The sequence below is a fragment of the Myotis nattereri genome, assembly GCF_964212035.1.
Source record: "Myotis nattereri genome assembly, chromosome: 7".
In the NCBI taxonomy this organism is placed as follows: domain Eukaryota; kingdom Metazoa; phylum Chordata; class Mammalia; order Chiroptera; family Vespertilionidae; genus Myotis; species Myotis nattereri.
In genome coordinates, this window is record NC_138082.1 from 69,955,359 (window position 1) to 69,974,315 (window position 18,957).

Sequence of the window (18,957 nt, forward strand, 5' to 3'; positions counted from 1 at the left end):
GCCTCCCATTGGCTAATCAGCAAGATATGCAAATTAACTGCCAACAAAGATGACGACTGGCAGCCACGGAGCTGGAACGAGCAGGAGCCTTGCTTGCTCCAGTGATGGAGGAAGCCAAGGTTCCCTGCCTGCCATGGCTGGCTCTAAGCTACACTCAAAGCAACAAAGTTTCAATTATACAAGGTAAATAAACCCCAGAAACCTGCTTTCAGCCAGCCGTTGCCACTGAACTGGAGCCTTGGGTTGCCCTGGCGATGGAGGAAGCCAAGCCCTGGCTGCCTCTGAGCTCCACTCCAGGCTACAAAGTTTCAATTATAGAAGGTAAATAAATCCCAGGAAAAAAAAAAGAAAAAAAGGAGAGGCTGGGAGCTTCTGTTGCTGGGGAGGCTTGTCCAGCCTGAAAACGGCCCTCAGCCCTTCACCCAGACTGGCCAGGCACCCCAGTGGGGACCCCCCACCCTAAAGGTGGTGTAGCCAGCCTGAAAACAACCATCAGCCCCTCACTCAGGCTGAACAGGCACCCCAGTGGCACCCCAGCAGGACCCCCACCCATGCACCAGGCCTCTATCCTATATAATAAAAGGGTAATATGCAAACTGACCCTAACAACAGAAAGACTGGGAATGACTGGTCACTATGACACACACTGACCACCAGGGGGAAGACGCTCAATGCAGGAACTTCCCCCTGGTGGTCAGTGCGCTCCCACAGGGGGAGCTCTGTTCAGCCACAAGCCAGGCTGACTGCTGCCAGTACAGCGGTGGTGGTGGGAGCCTCTCCCGCCTCCTCAGCAGCACTAAGGATGTCTGACTGCAGCTTAGGCCTGCTCTCCACTGGCAAATGGACATCTTCCGAGGGCTCCCGGGCTGCCAGAGGGATGTCTGATTGCCAGCTTAGGCCTAATCCCCCGGGAAGCCGGCCTAAACCATCAAGTGGTCATCCCCTAAGGGGTCCCAGACTGCAAGAGGGCACAGGCCAGGCTGAGGGACACCCCCCCCGCACCCACATGCATAAATTTTTGTGCACCGGGCCTCTAGTGTTATATAATTGGGATCATATAATAGGTAACCTTTTTAGATTGGCTTCTTTTGTTTAGTAAAATGCATTTAAATTTACTCCATGTATTCATGGCTTGATAGCTCATTTCTTTTTAGTGTTGAATAATAGTCCATTGTCCAGATATACCACAGTTGATGTGTCCATCAACCTGCTCAAGGGCATCTTGGTTCCTTCCGAGTTTGGGCACTTATGAATAGAATTGCTATAATAAGCATATGTGTGGAGGGGAAGGAGTCTCTACTCTCCTGGCCCAACTTTAGACATAGACAGGTACTGTGTTCCTGGGACTTGGAGGACTTGGTGTGTTCCTGGGACTTTTTTTTTTTTTTTTTTACAGGTATGGTTTGGGGCTTCTCTTTGGGGAGTGCAGTTTAGATTCCAAATCAGGTAGCAATGGCAGAGAAGGACATTTTAGATTCAGAGACTCTTGTTCTCTGCTGATTTCCTTCAGTTTAGCAAGCAGCAGTTCTCTCTTCAGTCTGTCTTCTTCCTCTTCATCAATATTTTGAATTTGCTACATTTCCACTTGGTATGTTCCAGTTTCCAATGCTGGCTTTTCTTCTCTCTCCAGCATAGATGCTTTTTCTTTTTGCTTTTAGCAAGTTCTTCTCTTTCCCATTCATCCTCCAGCTTCTCAACCTCTTGTTTTACAACATGGCTTCTTTGATCTTTAACAAAATTTTCTTCTCTTTCCTCAACTGGGTTTAGAATCCCTGCTTCTTCATGCTCATCTTTCTCTTGAGATTTCAGGTCCAAAGGAAGAAGTTCGGGTCCCATTTGTTTTCATAACACATAACTTTGTGGAATAATAGGAAGTTCTAGTGTGAAGTCTTCACTGGTTTGCACTCCTTTTGTACACTGGTATGTAAAATCACTCTGGCATGCAGCATTTTTTTCTTGATATTTGTTCTTTTTCTTTCTTTAGAGAAGCCTTTGGTAGACAATTAGAATATTTTTTTTTATATCCAGTTCTTTCTCGTTTTCCTTTAACTTATGATGTAGTTGTTGTAGCTCCTTTTGAAGAACTTTATTTTCATCTTGAGCATCATATGCCCTTTTCTTTTCAGCAAGCAACTGTCGCTGGAAACTGTTACTTCTCAGGTCAAGGTTTTTTGATAGTTCCTTAATTTTTCTCTCAGTGTCATCTAATTTTAACTCTGCTGCCACTAGTTTCTTTGCCAAATCATCTCGCTCAGATAGGTGTCTAGCTTCAGAGATCATTTTCCGTTTCTTTAAAGAAAATTTTGTCTTAAACTGTTCATCTTCTGCATCTTTCACCTTTTTCTCAGTTGCCTATTCTTTCTCCTGAGATTTTCGTAAGCGTTCTTTGAGTGCTGTGATCTCATTGTTATGACGAGTAATAAGTTGTGATATTGCATTTTCTGTATCTTCAAACTTATTCCTGTCTGTATTGAAGCCTTTGCAAAGCCTTATTTTCTTTTAGCTGCTCAGCTAACTTGATGTGGAGTTCAGTCACTTCATTCTGCAATTCACTGATTTTTAGCAGTCTTGCAGAAAGAACCCGTTTTGTAACGAGATCAATATCTTTCCCAAGTGGCTCCCTATTCAGGCTCTGGGAGCGAAATCCCACTCGGACTTTCTTTCTGTTTGATGGACCCTTATGACTTGGTTTCTTAGGGGCTTGGTGATGGACTTCGCTATCTGAAAACTGTCTTTTAGGATATTTTTTCTTACTCCTCCGATGTGAGGAGGGATTGACCAGCGATGACCGGCCAGAAGACTGTGGGGTAGTTTCAAAATCAGATGAACAAGGATAGTAATGGTGTTTGCCTTATTTTCTTGGTCAGTGTCTGGACTTCTTTCTCTTTCGTAAGAATACTTACTATTCTGTCTGTGTCCTTGACCCTTTCCTTCAATGGCAGCTAAACTCTGCCTTATGTCTGCAGAGGCAGCTTCTTGCTGCCCCTCCAGCAATAATGTTTCCAAGGTTTCCTGGAGCTAAGAATCAGGAGGCTTATTCAATTTACCACAATCCCCTATATTCTCTCCCTTACTGTACTTGTCCTAACCTGTCTGGGAATTTCAGTATGGAACCTTGGACATAATTAAATTTACATCATTATGAAATAAAAGCTGCATATATAATAATTTCTATTGTTAAAGATACTTACATTAATAGAGGAAGTCTGCCATAATACTACTAATGTCTAGGATTAAAAATAATAAATTCTAAAGTCTAGCTACATCTAAGTCTCTATTAGTCATTTGATAAGTTACTTAACTTCTTCGGACATAGTTTCCTCATTTTAAATTTAATAATATTTTAAAAAGTAGGTATACTTGTGTGTCTCACTGTTTTATCTAAAGATGAAGAAAATACAGCATTTACCTCAAAGGAGTTTGCACTGTAGCTTATGAATTATTTGTTTAATATCTAAGATCCTTCTATGTGCAAAAGTTATATGACTCCAGATTCTTATGTACAAGAGAAAAAAGTCAGATAAAAATAAATAACATTATTTAGCCACACTAGATAATATATGAAGTTAGTAATAGAATATTGCTTAATTCAGCCTGACAGATTCCTATTGATTTCAGTTTATGAGGAATTTGAATTGTGTTTCTTTTGTCTCTTTTGATTAATAGAATATCTCAGCTTATCCAAAGATTCAGTCATCCAAAGTTCTCCTGTGTATTAGATTTCAAATAAATTGAACGCTTTGTTCCAATAAAGCTTGGCTTTAATAATAAATAAAAGAATCTCTAAAAGTTAGCTTGAAACACAGTACCTCCAGAATTCAGGTAATAAATACTTTTTAGTATTATTAGTTCTATTTCACACAAATGGTCATTACATCATCTCACTTCCTTTTGTACTTTGAATTTTCATCTTTTCCTGGGCTAGAAATATGAGTAGGATATTCTCTCATGATGCTGGGCAGGGGCGGTAGCCACAGCACCCAGTCAGCCACACAGTCATGAGGGAAAACAACTGATACTCTACACTGTACCGTATTGTCAGCATTTTGGGGGTGTTGAGTTTTGTGTTTTCACATAACATCATGTCTACAAAACTCTCATCTCTGTCTGCTGCTTCTGGTAAAAAGGAGCAGAGAAAGGCAATTACTCTTGAGCTAAGACTCAAGATAATTCTCACTGTAAGGTAAGTTAGGGTAAGCTATGCTGTTCAGTACGTTAGTTATACTAAGTACATTTTTGACTTACAATGATATTTTCAATTTACAGTGGATTTATTAGGACACAACCCCATTGTAAGTTGAGGAACATCTGTATTACAAAATAATCCTCCAGAGGGTTGTATAAATTCACGTGCAGTCTCACTTTAGTTGGAAAGAAAATAGAAAATGTTATGGATAGTCAGTTTACTGTTTTTTGCTATGATTTTTGTGATATTATGTTTTCTTAGTACAGCTTTTCCTAAAATGCAAGATACTAAAATGACTATTCATGATATCTTGAAATATAATGGTTGACATTAAAGTACATATGTCAATAAATTTGTATCCTATTCTATTAAAGAAAATATTTTCGATAACAATAGATTGACAGTTCAAAGATCTGTATGTTATAATCCTAATTTATTATGAACTATTTGTCTGTGGGTGTGAATGTGTGTGGTGCAAGAGAGAATGTATATGTGTGTATCTATCTATGTATCTTACCTCTGCTTATTTGAGGAGTGGTGAATGTTTCACTTTTCTTATTTTTTTACTTTCGGAGAGGTTTTTACCTTTTGACACCAACATCAATTCTAACGGCACTTGAATATCCTAGAATTCAAATCAACTTTGATGCCAGCTACCTGGAGTTAGTGTCAGACTCTGCAAGGTTAAGACTGAGCCCAAGGGAAAAGTTGTCCAAGGGAGAATTCACCCAAGACTTCTCTCACCTCAGATACCAAATGCAAGTCCCCAGCTAACATTCTTCTGACTGACTGGCTATAATTTGGAAGGCCCCACAACTAGCTCCTCAGGTTTGATTTCTTGCTAAAATAACTCACAGAATTCGCTCAAGAAGGCACTTTACTTATCTTTACTAGTTTATTACAAAATGTACAAATGAACAGCCCAATAAAGAGGACAAGGTCTCAAAGGGTCCCAGGTGCAGGAGCTTCTATCCCCATAGAGTTGGGCTGTATACCCTTCCTCACATGTTGAGGTTTTTGACAATTTAGAAATTCTCAGTTCTAATAATTTGAAAACTGAGTTCCTTAAACTAAAAAGAAAAATTAAATAAAACACATAAAAAATAAATAGGGATTTTCATGATGGTTTCATTAGAAGTGCATAATTGATTAAATTATTGATTTGTTGTGATTAACTCAAACAATCTTCAGTACTTCTCTTATCCCCGGAAGTTGGAAGGTGAGGGTGAAAGTTCCAAACTCCTAATCAAGTCTTGGTCTTTCTGGAGATCAGCTACCACCTTGAAGCTATCTAAGGGTTAAGAAGGAGAGCTTCCTTTAAACAGAGGATGTTCTTACCTCCCTTTCCCTTAGGAAATTCCAAGGGATTTAGGAGCTATATGCCAGGAACCAGAAACTAAAAACAGATACCACACTCTCAGTATTTTGTTTTAAATTATAGTATACATATGGTTTTTGTAAAAAGAAAAAGAAAATAACATAAAATCTGCTATTAGCAAAATATAAATTTTATATACACTATCTGTAGAGTATATGTAAAGTTTATAGATAGTTGTTTCATTCAACGGATTTCAATGAACTTATTTCTTGAAAATGTTTAAAATATATCAGAAAGCTTTTAAACTATGTTGAACCAGGTTTATAATGGTCACCTATATGGCATGATATAAGGGCCACAAAACCATACCTTTTTACTACCACCATCACCACTGTACTTGTCACAGAGGTTGAATTACTACATAATGTGCATTTATGTTTGTCTGTTTCTTGCATGAACAGCATGCAAAAGAAATGCCAACATTTGAAATAAATCCTGATAGCTTGTTCATCTTCTAGTTGCAAGTTTGTATCCTTTAATAACATTTCCCCAAATCTTCTAGCCCCCAACCCCCTCCCCTGCATCTTTTAGATTTGACATATTAGTGATATTGTACAATATTTGTCTTTCTCTAGATGACTTCTCTCACTTAGTATAATGTCCTCAAGATTCATCCATGTTGTTCCAATATGTTTTTGGCTGAGTCTTTAGTTACAATAGCATAGATTTATAGAACTTTTGAATTAGAAGTAAGCTGATATATCACCTAGTCTGCTTTCTGAAGAGTGTTTGATTCTCTATAAAGTATAGATTAGCAAATTATTTATTTTCATTGGGAAAAATCTGGCCCACCTCATGTTTTTGTAAAAAATATTTTTTATTGGGAAGAAGAAGAAGAAGAAAGAGAAGGAGGAGGAGAAGGAGGAAACCTTGAAAAGCAATGCAATTCTTCATTTAAATCTCATGAATGCCAGAAGGATTCCATTCTGTTTTGTTGTTTCTGTTTAATTTTTAAACATCATGCAAAATCGCTTTAAAATTCAGAATTTGCTGACTTTGAATTAATAAGCCAATGCTCCAGCTTCCACAATTAACTGTTATTTGTCAGGTGGCTGTCAGATCTTGCTAGTGGAAATCACTCTAGCCCATTTTAAGTCTTTGCAGGTATGGCTCTACTCAATCTGGTCAACCCAATCAACACAATATTTTGATCCCAAGCAACAAAATATTTTTTTCTCTTAGAAGGCAGTGCACAAACTAAGGTGTCATTATACATAATTTTTTTTTATCTTAAAATTTGTTTTAAATTGTAATTTTAATACCAAAGTTTGGTTCTAATCAGAAAAGCCCAAATGAACTTCAAATGTTTAGTTCAGATTAAAATTTACATTTACCAAGCAACTAACTGCTTAATTTTGGTGAAAAAAAAAATGAATAAGACATAATGTTCCCTTCAAGGAACTCACAACCTAGTAAATGACAAAGTGGTGCAAACATAACTTTAATACAGAGAAATTGAATATAATTAACTGATATCATGCATCAGTTTCATAGTTTATGATATATAGGTAGATATAAATGAGCTAGCAATAGATATAGCTATAACTATAGATATATAACATAAATATATAATTACTTGGCCTTGTATTAAATAGACCATATGGGATGAAGCAAAAGACAATTGAATTTTGCTTTCTGGGAGAGACTAGGCAAAGATTCGGAGCATATCATGTTCTAAGTGGACAAAAACTCTAAGAAACTGGAAACAGAGGGAGTGCAGTGCACTCTTCTGTATGAGTATTAAGTAGTTGAGTGAAGGGAAGGAGTCAGTGAGGAAGAACTGTCAGTGAGAGTGGTCCTGAACAGATGCTAAAACAGAACGGACTTTGGGAATGCAAAATGCAGAGATCAATATATGAATGTATCTTGGCTACTGTCAAGTTTAGTTGAACAGAGAAGAGGAATGGAATAAAATTATTTTAAAACAATCAGGCGGTTAGCTTCACCTGGTTACTGGAAATACTAGGCTATTTAGCTTCATATCATCTGAGCTTTTTTCCCCCCTTAACAGCTTTATCAAACATAATTAATATACAGAAAATTGCACACATTTAATGTACATAATTTAATAAACAAATACTCATTAAATCATCACCACAATCAAGATAAATTCATCACTGTTAAACGTCTCCCTGTGCTCCTTTGCTTTGTGTGTGTGTATATGTATATGCATGTGTGGTAAGAACATTAAACATGAGATTTACCCTCTTAACAAATTTTAAGTGTAAAATAGAGTATTGTCAACTACACCCAATATGTTTCACAGCAGAGTTTTAGAGCTTATTTATCTTGGGTTGAAACTTTATATCCACTGAAAAAAACAAACAGCTGCCCCTTTTTTCCTCCCTTCAGCCCCCAGCAAACACCCTTCTCCTCCATACTTCTGTGAGTTTGATTATTTTAAATACCTCATATAAGTGGGATCAAGCAGTATTTGCCTTTCTTTAACTGACTTATTTCACTTAGCAGGCCCTCCTCCAGGTCCATCCGTATTGTTTGTTGCATGTGGCAGGATTTCCTTCCTTTTGAAGGCTGAACACTATTTTATTGCATGTATATACCACATTTTCTTTATCAATCATCCCTCGATGAACATTCTGATTGTCTGCACATTTTGGCTATTGTGAACAATGTTGCAATTATATAATTTTGAGATCCTGATTTCAATTCTTTTGGACATATAACCAGAAGTGGAATTCCTGGGTCACATTGTAGTTCTATTTTTATGTTTTTGCCTTCATACTGTTTTTCCATAGAAGCTTCACCATCTTACATTCCTACCAACAGTGTACAGAGGTTTCAATTTCCCCATATTCTTGCCAACACTTGCTATTTTTTATAATAATTACCACTCTAACATATGTGAAGTAATATTTCATTGTGGTTTTAATTTGCATTGTGGTTTAGCGATGTTGATCACCTTTTCATGTACTCTGAGTTTTCTGCAAGAAGTTGGTAAATTTGTCTAAATATTTCCAACAATACAAAGACAAATACTCCACACTCCTAAAAAACACACACAACACAAAAAAACTAAAACCACTTGATTAAAAAAATCAACCACTTTGCATGTGATGTTCACAAAAACAGATGTTTTTCAACTGTGGATTATGAATATGTTCACATGAAATCTGGGCCAAAATTGCTGAGACTCCTAAGAAGAACATTCCAATTCCAAAATCTGTAACAGCCAGCACAGCTGTGCAACCAGTTTGTGGGACTTACTAGGGCAGCAGCTGGGCATGCACTAAACAAAGAAAATAATTCCAGTGCTTTAGAAGAAAGAGTGCAATGAAAAGCACAGCTTAATCTTCTCTTGATAGAGCAATAAACTCATATTATTTTTTTAAAATTACTAAATAATCAGCACGTTAAATAACATGCTATTTTAAGGCACTCTGAAAAGTTCATTTTCTTTATATCCCCGACACTCACTACTGTCACTCACACATGGCTGCTAAGTCAATTTTTTAGTTCCCTTTGCTTTTTAAACTGGGCATTTGGAGTAACATAATGTTCCAATTTCTTGAGAAAATTTGATTTAAAATAGGAGAACCAAATAAGGTCGAAATCTACAGCATAGCCTTTTGGGAAGATGAATTAGAAAATTTAGAATTTCCTAAAGGTTCCTAACATTAGACTTTAGGGCAAAATGCTAAAAACAGACCTGTCAGGAGGGTTAACATTTGCCTTGATTGGATTATCTCTTCAAATATTTTGGGAGAAACTAAGATGGCGACATAGCTAAACACCAGGAAATTGCTGCCTCCCACAACAATTTCAAAAATACAACGAAAAGACAAAACGGACATCATCCAGAACTACAGGAAGGCTGGCTGAGTGGAAATTCTACAACTAGAAGGAAAGAGAAAAGCACACTGAGAGCCAGAGGAGCTGTGGAAGTAAAGTGCAGAGGTATGGAGGCTCGAGCGAGTGTGGAAAGTGGCTAACACCTGAGGACACGGCTGTCTTTTTGAATCGGGAGGGAGTCACAAGCTCCCAACTGCTCTGAACTCCGGTACCGGGAAGTCTCTGGGGACCCAGGACTCACAGGGAGAAACTGGACTGTCTGGCAGCAGGCAGAACTCTGAACTTGAAGGCGGCTTTCCCTCAGAGGTGCTTGCAGCAATTATCGGGACACTGAGAGACATGGCCCCTTAGGGCAGGGCTGAGGACCAGCCATACCTGCTTGCTCTGCCCTGTGATTCCCTGAGACCCCTCCCCACCCAGGCTGAGGCAGAGGCTTTTGCATATGAATGCCCTGGCCCTTTGCAACCTGAAAATTACCTAACAAATTGCAGCTGGGCCAGACAGAACCGGAACTTCCAAGAGAAGGCCAAGGCCCCACAGCAGCTTGCATTGCTTCAAAGCTGGGCCTCATCAGGGCACCTCCAAACTCCAAAAAAGGAAGGGGAATCTGCAGTTCTCTTCATAGCTCCTGCTGGGTAACCTCAGGCAGAGGCTAAATTAGCACCTCCTTAGATCCAAGAGCCAGTGTACCCAGTGGTCAGAGGGGGATCATCCAGATTACAACTCCTCAGATCCATAAGGGACACACTCAGGGTGCAGACTCAATGAGCACCAAAGCCCCACTGAAGCAAGTACTGCTCCAGAAGGGTGTCTTCTGCACAGAAGTTCTCCCACTGCAGACACAGCTGATTCTCACTGCCAGTTGGCCTGGAGGTCAATTCCTCCCAGTGATACCTACAATAATCAAGGCATAACTACAACAAGACTGTGCACAAAGCCCACAAGGGGGTGCACCAAGAGTGTCCACCTCAGGTAACTGGGGAGGCTGAGCCACCGGGCCCTACAGGACACCTAGCACACAAAACCACTCTACCAACACAGGGAAGCATAAAAAATGCAGAGACAAATAAACAGGTCACAAATGACAGAAATGAAGGAAAGCAAATGACTGGATATAGAGTTCAAAACCACGTTTATAAGGTTTTTCAAGAATTTTATGGAAACTGCTGATAAATTTAGTGAGACCCTGGAGGATATGAAAAAAGACCACCTAGAAATTAAACATACACTGACTGAAATAAAGAATAATTTACAGAGATCCAACAGCAGACAAGAGGATCCCAAGAATCAAGTCAAAGATTTGAAATACAAAGAAACAAAAAATACCCAACCGAAAAAGAAGAAAAAGAGATTCCAAAAATACAACGATAGTGTAAGGAGCTTCTGGGACAGCTTCAAGCGTACCAACATCAGAATTCTAGGGGTGCCAGAAGAAGAGAGAGAGCAAGATATTGCAAACCTACTTGAAGAAATAATGATAGAAAACCTCCCCTACCTGGTGAAAGAAATAGACTTACAAGTCCAGGAAGCACAGAGAACCCCAAACAAAAGGAACCCAAAGAGGACCACACCAAGACACATCATAATTAAAATGCCAAGAGCAAAAGACAAACAGAGAATCTTAAAAGCAGCAAGAGAAAGAAACTCAGTTACCTACAAGGGAGTACCCATACGACTGTCAGCTGATTTCTCAACAGAAACCATGCAGGCCAGAAGAGAGTGGCAAGAAATATTCAAAGTGATGAATAGCAAGAACCTACAACCAAGATTACTTTATCCAGCAAAGCTATCATTCAGAATGGAAGGTCAGATAAAGAGCTTCACAGATAAGAAAAAGCTAAAGGAGTTCATCACCACCAAACCAGCATTATATGAAATGCTGAAAGGTATTGTTTAAGAAGAGGAAGAAGAAAAAGGAACTCTTACCATTTGCTACAGCATGGATGATACTGGAGAGCGGATAAATACCACATGATCTCACCCATTTGTGGAATATAATGAACAATATAAACTGATAAACAACGACTGATCCAGAGACGGAGAGGCATTGATTGGACTGTCGGGCCTTGGAGGGAAGATAGGGGAGGGTGGGGGTAAGGGGGAAAGATCAGCCAAAGGACTTATATACAAGCATATAGGCCTAACCAATGGACACGGACAACGGAGCGCGGGGGTGGTTGAAGGCATGAGCGGGGGTTGGGGGGTATGGGGTAACGTGGGGATAAGGACATATATGTAATATCTTAATCAATAAAAAAATATTTTGTTGCAATATATGTCAACCGTAGGCTGATTATCAAGGAGGGTCTTGAAACATTTTTTTAAATATTGTCATGTGATCTTAAAAATAAACTAGGTCATGAATGAGTAAAGCCAGATTGAATATGGCTTCAGAGCAAGAGTGGTCACGTCAGTCCTTTATAGCAGGTGAGTTTCATTACTGTTTTATACCTCCTTTTTCTAAAACCTGCTTATATTCTCCCCACCTGCTTTACCATCATCAGGCTGCTTTTGCTTACTTGAAAGAGTCAAAATTATCAACAAAAAAAATCTGAATTTAATTCTTTCACAGAAGTTGTAATATTCAAAACAGATTTGTAGGTGTAAAACTGGCTTCATCCATTTTATTCGTGTGCATGAGCATTTTTATTATTTTTATGAGAATCTGATGTCTCTACACATGTAAAATGATGACCGTGTGTTGTAACTGAGCACAACGAAGCTTCTGATTATTAATTGATGGCCGAAGGCAGAAACCGACATTCTGGCCAGGATAGTGGAAGAGGCCACTCACCCAGGACCAAGGAGGATGGTCCACCTGAATGGCACGTACATAGATACTACTAGGAAAATACTCTCACAAGTATTTCTGAATGCAAGGAAAGGAGATATATCTTGTCAATGGTCTCATACACGAGATAGAAGTTTTGTGCAGGGAATGAGGTTTTGGAATGAAAAATGTCTACTTCTTAGAAATGGGCAAATGAGGTCACTGGGCATCCTTTCAGTTCAGTGATGAGTCTTGTCTAATGGACCCTTGGAGGAATATCTGACAGTATATGGGCTTGCACTTTGTATTGACTTTCTATAGCTAGATTATTTTGCAACTCTATAGGAATAAAGTTAACTTATGGAAAAATAATAGCAACGCAAAATGTTCATTGCCCATAATGCATATGAGCTCATATTATGTTTCGCCCATAAGAATGCTCATATGTATTAGCAAATGTATCATTTACTAGAGCTGTCATAACAAAGAAATAAAGACTAGTGGTGTAAGAAACAGACATTTGCTTTCTCATAACTTATAAAGGCCAGAATTATGACATTAGTGTATTACCAGGGACAGTTTCTTCTGAGTCCTCTTTTCTCATCCTGTAGATGGCTGTCTTCTTCCTATGTCTTCACATGTTCTTCCCTCTGCGTGTGTCTGTGCCCTAATCTCCTCTTCTTATTAGGAAACTATCATCAAATTAGAGCCCAAACCAATGACCTCATTTTAATTTAATTATCTATTTAAATACCTTCTCTCCAAATACAGTCACATTTTGAGGTATTCAGCATTAGGACTTCAACATATACATTTTTAGGGAGACACAATTCAGCCTGTAGCATCATATTACTTAAGGAATTGCAAAATATCTCCGAGAAGGGCTCACTTGTATTACATGATATATTTGCACATACATACATATAATACATGGGTATGTATATTATATATTTTTATATTCATGTAATTATAGTTTTCCTTTTATGGAAATTTTAATTTATCAGGAGACAAATGAGAGATATGCTGGAGTTTGTTAAATAAGGTCCTATCTCGTGATTACAGAAAAGCAAGCTTCCATGCTAGCAGGAAAGTCATGTGATTTTAAAATATTTTGCTCATCCCCTGTGTTTGTTAAGCATCTATTGTTAAGATAATTTTTAATTATTTTAAAATTAATTTTTAATTATTTTAAAATTAATTTTTAATTATTTTAAAATTAATTTTTTTGGGTAACATTGGTTAATAAAATTATGTAAGTGTTGAGTGTATAATTCTATGGTACATTATATATATTTATCGCCCAAAGTCAAATTATATGTTTATCACCCAATGTCAAATGTTTTTCTGTCACCACAAATTTGATCCATTTACCCTTTATTACCCCTCCACCCTTCTTTCCTTCTGGTAACAACCATACTCCTGTCTTTCTATGAATTTTTGTTTGTTAATTTTCTTGATACACAGTAGTCAGATTTGTATGAAATCTCAGTCCAATCAAAAATCTTTAGAAATATTATGAAATTGTTATCTTAACAATTATGTAGAAAACAAATTCTCAAGGAAACTTTGACCTTAAAGTTATAAAGCACCTTCAGTTCTACCTTTTTCTAACTAAGAGAGAAGGAGAGCAGCAAATGGAAGGAAATCTGATATGTGTTTTGGTACTGAACTAGCTGTCTGTGGAATTCTATCATTGTCACTTTACATTATCTGCCTTTACTAAAGCTTGCTGTATTAAGGTTCACTGGGACCAATATTGGTCAAACTGGCTGGTAACAGTCTGACCAATATTGATGTAATATTGAATCATGTAATGAAGCTGATTCTCAAGAGCTGATGGTAGAGTAAGGAGAGAAATAAGAGCAAATGTTGAGCTGGTCAGGCTTAGGTCCTAGACTGGAAGGCAGAGTGGGCTTCAGTTCTAATGACTCACAAACTTCACAGAAATCTATATTCCTTAATGTATAGATTACTTCATGTTGAAGAAAATGAAGTATAGTTCTGTTTGTCTTAAATATAAGTCATTTTAAATGGTTTTTGCTTAATTATTTATTCAGAGTAAAGATATTGCAATGGACAGGTGACTCAGTTGGTCAGAACATCATCTCATATACCAAAAGGTTGAGGTTCAATACCAGGTCAGGGTACACACTAGGTTGTGGGTTCGATCCCTTGTCAGGGTGCATAAAGAAGGCAACTGATCCATGTTTGTCTCTCACATTGATGTTTCTCTCTCTCTCTCTCACTTTCTCCCTTTCCCTCTCTAAAATCAATAAAAACATATCCTTGGGAGAGGATTTTTTAAAAAAGCAAAGGTATTATAAATAGTAAAACTTGGTAAATTTCCTACAAGCATGAAAAACAAATTTAATGCCAACAAAGGAAACAAAGCAATCAAGTATGATAAACCATCACATGGAATGCTTTAGTAGTCTTAATTCAAAACTGTTGTGACTAACTAAAGAGGTAAAAGACCTGGTTTCGGAAAACTGCAGGACACTAAAAAAAGAGATAGAGGAAGACATAAACAGATGGAAGAGCATACCATGTTCATGGATTGGTAGAATCAACATCATTAAAATGTCCATACTACCCAAAGCAATCTATAAATTCAACGCACTTCCCATTAAAATACCAACGGCATACTTCAGAGATCTAGAACGAACTCTCCAAAAATTCATCTGGAATAAAAAAAGACCCCGAATAGCTACAGCAATCCTGAGAAAGACCAAAGTAGGTGGGATCTCAATACCAGATATCAAGTTGTATTACAAAGCCACTGTTCTCAAAACTGCCTGGTACTGGCACAAGAATAGGCATATAGATCAATGGAATAGAATAGAGAGCCCAGAAATCGGCCCGAACCAATATGCTCAATTAATATTTGACAAAGGAGGCAAGAACATACAATGGAGCCAAGATAGTCTCTTCAATAAATGGTGTTGGGAAAATTGGACAGATATATGCAAGAAAATGAAACTAGACCACCAACTTACACCATACACAAAAATAAACTCAAAATGGATAAAGGACTTAAATGTACGACAGGAAACCATAAAAATTCTAGAAGAATCCAAAGGCAGCAAAATCTCAGACATATGCCGAAGCAATTTCTTCACTGATACAGCTCCTAGGGCACTTGAAACTAAAGAGAAAATGAACAAATGGGACTACATCAAAATAAAAAGCTTCTGCACAGCAAAAGAAACCATCAACAAAACAATGAGAAAACCCACTGTGTGGGAAAACATATTTGCCAATGTCATATCTGATAAGGGCCTAATCTCCAAAATTTATAGGGAACTCATGCAACTCAACAAAAGGAAGATAAACAATCCAATCAAAAAATGGGCAAAGGACCTAAATAGACACCTTTCAAAAGAGGATATTCAGAAAGCCAAGAGACATATGAAAACATGCTCAAAGTCACTAATTATCTGAGAGATGCAAATCAAAACAACAATGAGGTACCATCTCACACCTGTCAGACTGGCTATCATCAACAAATCAACAAACGACAAGTGCTGGAGAGGATGTGGAGAAAAAGGAACACTCTTGCACTGCTGGTGGGAATGCAGACTGGTGCAGCCACTATGGAAGACAGTATGGAGTTTCCTTAAAAAACTGAAAATGGAACTCCCATTTGACCCTGTGATCCCACTCCTAGGAATATATCCCAAGAAACCAGAAACACCAATCAGAAAGGATATATGCACCCCTATGTTCATAGCAGCACAATTCACCATAGCTAAGATCTGGAAACAGCCTAAGTGCCCATCAGTAGATGAATGGATTAGAAAACTGTGGTACATCTACACGATGGAATACTATGCTGCTCTAAAAAGGAAGGAACTCTTACCACTTGCAACGTCATGGATGGAACTGGAGAGCATTATGCTAAGTGAAATAAGCCAGTCAATGAAGGAAACATACCACATGATCTCACTCATTCATGGATAATAGAGACCATTATAAACTTTTGAACAATAATAGATACAGAGGCAGAGCTGCCTCAAACAGATTGTCAAACTGCAGCGGGAAGGCCGGGGAGGGTTGGGGGGCAGGAGGTAGGGGGGTAAGAGATCAACTAAAGGACTTGTATGCATGCATATAAGCATAACCAGTGGACATAAGACATTGGGGGATAGGGGAGGCTAGGGGACTGTCTAGGGTGGGGGGATAAAATGGACACATATGTAATACCCTTTGTAATACCTTAAGCAATAAATTAAAAAAAAAAAAAAGAAGAGGATAAAAAAAAACAAAAAAAAAAAAAGAAAAAAAAAACTCCAGTGTGTGTGCATGTGTGTGCGTGTGTACGTGCTGCCACATGCATGTTTTAAATCCATCTTCATGTTTGGACAGAGATAGAAAAATAGAAAATGTGTAGAAGATATATTCTGTCCTAGACAATAACATTGTATAATAGCTGCATTTTCTAAATTTTCCTATAATATCTGGATAATTTATACTATATACTTATAAAAACTCATATGGAAACATACTCTAAAAATTGTTCTGCAACTTAATTTTTACCATTTGGCACAAAATTAATTCCATGTAAGTACATGTAGGTTTTTAATCCTTTAATCCTTTTTTTGTGAACAGCTGAATCAAACGCCATTTTACTTCACTGTGCCAAAATTACTTCTTATCCCATATTTATGGACTTTAGAATTATTCCCATAATTTGTTTATTGCACAGCAAACTATAAACATCTTGAACAATATTCCTGTGCTCTTTATAAATATTTCATTCTTATGCTTCTTGAAGTAGACTCTGGTTCAGCACATTCTTATTTTTATGAAAATCTAATTCCCAAAGGAATGTTAATTTTAACTTTCTCCAGCAGCATGTGGGAGTTCCTCTTTCATCACATCCTCTATCCACCAATAATATTTTCAATTTTATAAAAGAACTTTGCTGATCTGATAGATGAAATATAGCTTGTCACTGTTTTTAAATAGCAGTTGTGGAATTGCTATGAATTAAGTTGATCATCTTTTAGATGTTTATTTATCATTTTCATTTGATTTCTATGTTGGAGTCCTTCTGTTTGCTTCCTTGATCAACCTGATTTCTTTTCTTCTCTATTCTGCTCTCCCCATGTTAGTGTGGACAGATTGCATCAATTAGCCCTGACTTCCATTTGGTTTCAGCTCAGGCTGAGCCTCAATATGGCATCATCTCCTGATAATGTAAGTGGGTGGTGGGTAACAGCCTTTTAGCTGCTGGAAACTTAACTATATTGGACCCCACCTATTAAGAAAAACACAATACTTTGTCTTCATAATATAAAATATATTTGTCTCCCTTCTCAAAATCTTCTGTTAATTGTAGACCTCACCAGGTTGCCCCACACAACATTGCACCCAACCAAAGGATATTTGATTTTTAGCAAAGGACATGTGGTAGTGGCTCAGGTCCATGGTATACACTGGTCTTACGGTGTGTCCCTCAACCACAAGCAACTTGCCTGGTAGAATAATCAAATGGCCTGCTGAAGGCTTAGCTATGCCAGCCAAAGACCCCATCCAGAAAGTTTAGAGTGTAGTTCTACTAAATAGTGTACATGTCTCAAACTATTGACCAACATTTTTTACCATATTCTCTAGCCAAGATGTAAGGACCAGGAGGCTAATGGTAGAGGTGAGAATGGCTTACTTTGTCCCCCCTTCCTCATGACCTTTGGTTCAATGGATTTGGGAGTTCTTATGCCCAAGGAAGCAATGTTTTCATGAGGTGCCATGGCCATGCTTTCCATAAAGTGCAAGTTGCTGTTGTTTCCAGAAGAAATAACCTTTCATGAATTTGAACCACTGGGAATAGAAGTATTGTACTGGCTAGGATTGTTGATCCTGATCACTAAAGGAAATGAGTTCCTGACATTACATTTTTATAAAAGGAAACTCAAAGGATTGATTTAAAGTATATTTCAATAGTCCCTTGCCAAATAGTTCCGGTCAATAAAAACAGCAGCAATCTTATAAAGACAAGATCATCAAGGATTAAGTTCTTATAAGAGAAAAGATTTGTGTCATCCCAACAGGGAAAGGATTCATTTAGATAAGCTGAGGGCAGAAGGTAAGAGGACCAGGAATAAGTTAAGTTATTTAACGCAAATCTTCTTATTAAATATGAGGCAGTTGCCACAGCAGATGTTAATGGAATTGAATAGTTTATTTTCTCTCTGTTTTATTTAGCTTTTAGAATATGATTAAATTGGCAACACTTTGCAATGATATTGTAATTAATGGGATTTCGTACATTCCCCATATTAGGAACACAAAGTTTACTCGGATGAAGGACGAGTGTAGAGGTTGAGGTGTAAGGCAGGACTGAAGACTGAGAGGCAAAAGGTCTAAAATGTACTGAATATCTTTAGTTTTATCCTCCAGATCCATGTTTCATTTTTTTCTACCTTGCTCTCTGTCCAGAGATGCTAACATATATAGATTACATCAAAGGGGTTGTCAGAAAGAGAGCTGCCAGGTGGTCAATTAGGACAATAAGCCAAACTGAAAACAACAGCCAAATCTTTAGTCACTTGCTGAGATAATATAAGCCAGAGGCCAGAAAGAAGCGCTGGCTCCCCCAGTGTTCCATTTTCCCCCTACAGAATGACACTGGGGCAAGGGTCAGGTGAATGCAGACAGGGGGATCATCTCTGCTAAGAGTGGCTCCCACAAAAGGATCCCGTCATTCTGTAGATCTGGGAGCCAGGGAAGGGAGAGCGGGAAGGATTAGCAGCAGAAAAGTATTGGGTCAGAGCTAGTCTGAAGGTCACAGCTCTCCTCAGGGCGATCAAGCCC

At 38.0% G+C, this 18,957-nt stretch overlaps 1 pseudogene across 1 annotated transcript; it reads right to left on the reverse strand.

Moving 5' to 3' along the window:
- Positions 1-1,194: 1,194 nt before the first annotated feature.
- On the reverse strand, positions 1,195-18,549 carry LOC308522030 (lebercilin-like; annotated as a pseudogene). The gene is made up of 2 exons: positions 18,442-18,549; positions 1,195-3,018 (listed from the first exon to the last, which is right to left on the reverse strand). The product of its transcript is annotated as a lebercilin-like (transcript).
- Positions 18,550-18,957: the final 408 nt, after the last annotated feature.